A 5,838-nucleotide genomic window follows, 5' to 3' on the forward strand; every position below is an offset into this window, starting at 1 on the left:
CATAACTCATTAATTATTAAAGAAAAAATTACGAGTCACTTTTCTCCAGACTAATTATAATATTAAGAAAAAATTCCAGTTATCATTTATGTATTAATAGCCACATACTTATCACTCCATATCCATTTAAATATGAAAAAAATACATTTAAAATTCATACATTGTCATGTATTTAAATAAAAATTCAAGCTTTGAGAGGCTAAGTAAAGAAAGGGAAGAGTATCAGAATATGGATCAACTGAATTAATTTCTTACTCTTTGTCTGGATTCCACAGGCCTCAACTAGAATCTATATGGGAATGTTTTGTATTCATAAAGAATTAAAAGAAAGATGAAAAACTCTTATCTGAAAACCTATTACTTATGCTTTCAAATTCAAGGAAATCATTATGAAATATAGGCAAGGATGTCTTTAAAGAAGATGGGACAATATCACTCCTGACAGGGAATGGCATATCAAAGTTTGATATTCAGTGAGGCAGGAGTGTAAGAACTGTAGTAGGTGGATTCACACCAGCAGAACAAGAGCCTCTGCATCAACTAAGCAAGGTACATATGAACTCACAAATCTTAGGAAGCAAGCACGGGAGTTACACAGGTCTGAACAAGCTCATATCTTTACATATTTTAGCTTTAGCTTAGTATTTTTATAGGATACTTGATTGTGAGGGAAAAGTAGAGCACTAACTCTTGTGCCTGCTCTTAGGACTCTTAATTCTTCTGTTGGAGTCCTTGTATAACCAACTTTGATGTTTTTTGCTTTATTCTATTATATTTTATTTTGTCATGTTTAGTTATTACCTCTTAGGAGGCCATTTTTTTTTCTAATGAGAGAGCTGAAGGGTGTGGGTGTGGAGGAGAATTGACAAGGCAAAACTGAGAGGAGTGATAGGGTACTATAAGAAGAATATATTGTATGAGAAAATCTATTTTCAAAAATAAAGAAATCCATGCATGACTCTAGATAAAAGATATCGTTTACAATATAGTCTATTTGTAAGCCTATGAAAAACTAGTAGCTTCCTTTTAAAATTAATTACTTCAGGTGAATGTATTATAAAAAAAAACAATGCACATATAGGTTTATTACTTTCAGTCTACACATGCAAAATGCTTAGATTCCAGGGAGAAAAAAGACACATGTCTGCTTTATAATTGCTAGCTTAAAGAAAAACACAGATGCAGCTTTCTGTTGGTAAATGTTATGACAAGTACAAAATGCTAGGAAATAAGTATAAACAAGTCTAAGAAAATCTTTAGTCTCCTGGACAAGATATCTAAAAAGAAACAAAAATATTTAAAATTACTTCTATAAATTTAGAGGAATAGTTGTCTTTTCCTGTTTTATTTAAAGAAAATATGATGTGTAAAATTATCAACTTGAATGACCAGCTATTATTATGTGGATGATTCTCTGTGGCTTGAGTGTTGATTGAGAAAATGGTGAACTGCATCACACAACCAATATTATGCAGCTGTTTAATAGAATGAGTATAAAGAAAATGGGTAACTGTATCATATAACTAATACTGTGCAGTTATTCAATAGAATGAGCATAAAAATGTTTAATCTTGGAAAGGGGGTGTCATTTTAAGTTGATATTACATTGTTTTCCTTTTGCAATTAAAATTCACCTAATGAAATCTGAGATATAATAGGATAAAGACTTGATTAAATCAATATATTTTTTGAAATGTGAATTTAAACACTGTTTTCCTGACAATTAAAATGATTTTATTTGAACTTCTACATGCTTACTGATTGATTAAAAAAAATATTTTTTTAAATTGTTTTCAAGACTGGGCTGTGGTGGCATATGGCTTTAATCTCAGTAATTGGTGGAAGAGGCAGGTAGAACTCTGAGCTCTAGGTCAGCCTGGTCTACAGAGTGATTGCCAAGTCAGTCAGGACTACACAGAAAAACACTGACTCAAATAAATAAACAAACCAATAAATAAAGGAGAGAGAGAGTCCCCCACACAGTGTGGTAGCAGCAGAGCTGTGCTGATCTTGAAGAAGACACCTACATGAAAAAAAGACCAAAAACATGTGTTAGAAATGAGCAAGCAAGGGAGGTTCTGAGCAGACACAGGGTAAAGTACTCAGGCACAAAGCTCCAACAGCCCGTAGGAGGCTGCAAAAGCAGTGATTGGGTTACAATACCAGAACAGGACCTCTACAGAGTCACAGCAGAGTGCATGACATAAGAAGTGCTGAGGAGTGTGTTGTCAGTTATTACAAATAGTAGTACATTATGTGAAGACAACGAAGGTAGATCATGCATTTCATAATATCACTCACACAGAGAAAACCAGCAACTTAAATAATGTGACTTAACCTTATTATTAATGATGCAAATAGCTGTGTTGAAAGAAGAAAACTTACTTGAAGAAACACATAATAGGAATAAGGAAAACCTCATCAAGCCAACTCCATATTTGCATGCCTTAACACAGAAACAATGCAAAATGTCAAAACAATATTTTCCTTAATAAATGAATGAATCAAATAAGTCAAAACAAAAAAGGCCCAAATTTACAAAATTAAAAAGGGAGATATGATCACAAATACCACTAAAATTCAAAAAAAGAAAAATCTTAAAGCTATATCAGTTTAAAAACCTATATTTCACCAATCATGAATATCTGAAAGAAAATGAATTTGTTGATACATATAACATATAAAATTGTTGATGGTACACAGATGTGTAGACTGAAACAATAAACAAAACTCTCCATGTGAAAAGGTAGATTGTATCAGTGCAGAATTCTACCTGAATATTTAACAAGCTATAAAACTTACAAAACTTGAATTAGTCAGTGGAATTCTAATAAGGAAAATTTCTAAACACTGTTTTAAAGACGACTCTGCTACCATGATACCAAGCTGTGTAAAGATGCAACAACAAATGAAAATTGCAGCTCAATCTCCCTGATGACCTTAGAAACACATATTCCCATTAAAATACTCACAAATCAATGAAGTTCCAACCATGAATATCTATCATTCAGCATGACTGCACAGTCATGGTTTCAGAGAATCAGAGATGCTTTAAATTTATGTACATAGGTATTTCATAACATGAAAGTATCCAAATATGAAAATCAAGTGATTATATCAATAGACACTGAAAAATCTTTTCATTAAATCCAGCATCCCATCAAGATAAAAGGCACAAAGGATTAATAACAGAAACAGCCTATTTCAACAGAGTAATATATATATATATATCCAATGTAATGTTAACTGTAAAAATCTCAAACCACTTATATCTAGGTCAATATATGAGTACCTACTCTCTGTACTTCTATTCTTTACACTGATTAAAGTCTTACTGTAGAAAGAAGACAAGAGAAATAGAAAGACTTCAGTTATTAAAAGGAGTTAAAGTCTACACATTTTGCAATTGATATGACTGAATATATAATAGATCTCAAAGGTTCTAGAGAAAATCTCTTACTGTTGAGAAATACTTTCAACAAAGTGAAGAAATATAAAATTCAGCAGCATCTCTAAATACCAATTAAAAAGTTGATATCAAAGAACCAATGCCATTTACAATAGTCGCAAATGATAAAGTACCTAAGCATAAATAAAATCAGGAAATCATAGGACAACTACAATGAAACTCTCAAACATAAAGGAAATAAATTTGTAAAGATACCAGAACATGGAAAGTCCTCCCATGCTCATGGACTAGACAAACTAGGTCCATCAGAAAATGAATGAATAATGTGAATATAGTTTAGTTCATACATATAATGGAATATTATTAGTAGTAATGAAAGAAGAAATTGTATATTTTTAGGTGAGTACAACTGAAAAAAAATAGTCTGAATAAGTTAAACCAATGCCAAGAAAGACAAACAACATGTTTTCTTTCTCATATGTGAATTCTGTCTTCAAGTTTTTGTTTTGTGGCTGGAACATTCATTACATAGAGATACCATGAAAATAGAAAGGGATATTTTGGTGCAAGAGAGTAGAGAAAGGAAAGTTGGTAGGGAGATTATCAGAGCAGAAAGGTTTAAGCAGAAGAATGGATAGAGGGATAGGGGACACAAAATTAACCAAAATAACAGGTCCATAAAAGACCATACTGAAATGTGTATGTTGAAACCCTTTTAAAATATAGTTGGAGGAATTGTATAACACATGTCATATGAAAAGGGGAAATATTGATGTTTGAAATTTAAGCATGGATAAAGACTTGAGTATATGGAAGAGGAGAGAGTGCAGATTTGTACAGATCAAACAAAATGAAGGATAAACAACAAAATCTGCAAACAAACAAGATTTTAAGATAATTATATAAGCATATGTCTATATAATTTTTTAAATGGATAATAACAAATTTCTGATTTGATAACTTTATACGCTTTGTAAAAAGGGATTATAAAGCACCTTGCATAATGTTACTCATGAAAGAAATTGGCTGTTAAATTAAAGTCTCGGTGTCAAGCATGGACTATTTCCTTTTAATTAGTGAAACCCCAGAGGTCCCAAGACAATATAAGTCCTTACTATTGCCCATACTTGTCCACCATAAGTAGATGGGGAGTCTGTGTGAATGAGGATGCCATTTATTTTGGTTGCAGAATGAATAGTACCTAATTTTATACTAACCTGTTTTGTTGTTGTTTTGTTTTGTTTTTCCTTCCTGGTTAACTTTTATGGAGCTGAAAATGCTGTACAAACCTCCTAATTTTCAATGGAAATATCAATGGTTTTAATCAGTGCCAGATTCTTTATGCTACAATATCACCTTTGAGGCCAGGTACTCTCACTGGTGTGATAGTGGTGTGGCTGTTATGGGAGTATCCAATTGCTTTTCACTGGATTTTAGGCCTGCTCTTCAGGATGGAATATATGCTATATTCTGTAAACTTGGAAAATGACTGGAGAAGCCATAGCATGAAATGCAAGCCTAATAATGTTTTGGTAAATTTTCTGCCCTTTGTATATTTACACCTACAGATGTGTAAGTTTGGTCAGAGAAGCTCCATTTTGTAAGGAACAGTGACAAAATAGAAATGTATATGTTTTCAACAAGCAAAGAATAAATATTCAGAGTTTTCAAGCCTAAATAGGATATCGATATCATTACTTCTTCTGACACAAACCACAGAGCACTGCATTAGATGGTACTGATGGAATGTAAGAGCCTAGGTTTGGAAGGAGTACTGACAAATGCTGCCTTCTCAGCATGGCATTTTTGTTACATTTATGAACTCATAGCAATGGTGATTATCTGCAGAAGACCTGAAAAAATAAAATGATTCAAAATACCAAGGGGAATCACAGAGTGCTGAAGAGACCTCATCCCAACTTGAGGAGCTAATGGAAGTTGATAGCTACATAGGGACAAATTCACCTTCATTTGAAAGTAAGAGTAATGATAGGTTACCCATGTAGCAGGGGATAGCCCTGCAATGAAGAACATATGGACACTACTAGTTGTACTCAGGAGATTATTTTTATGTTTGATTTTCAACTGATTTTAAAGACAAGAGAACTTCCTGGGAGAGAAGGGACACAAGAGTAAGCTGGAAGAAGATAGCTGGGAGTGGACATGATCAAAATGTATTGTATAGATGAATTAAAAGCTTCTGTAAGGCAAAGGATACAGTCAACAAGACAAAACATTAGCCCACAGAATGGGAAAAGATCTTACCAACCCCGATCTGACAGAAGGCTGATTTAAAAAAATATACAAAGAACTCAAGAAGCTTATCACCAAAACAACAAATAATCCACTTAAAAAGTGGGGTACAGATATAGATAGAGAATTTTCAATAGAGAAATCTAAAATGGCTGAAACACACTTAAGAAAGTGTT

The sequence above is a fragment of the Phodopus roborovskii genome, unplaced genomic scaffold (genome assembly GCF_943737965.1).
Source record: "Phodopus roborovskii unplaced genomic scaffold, PHOROB, whole genome shotgun sequence".
NCBI lineage: Eukaryota > Metazoa > Chordata > Mammalia > Rodentia > Cricetidae > Phodopus > Phodopus roborovskii.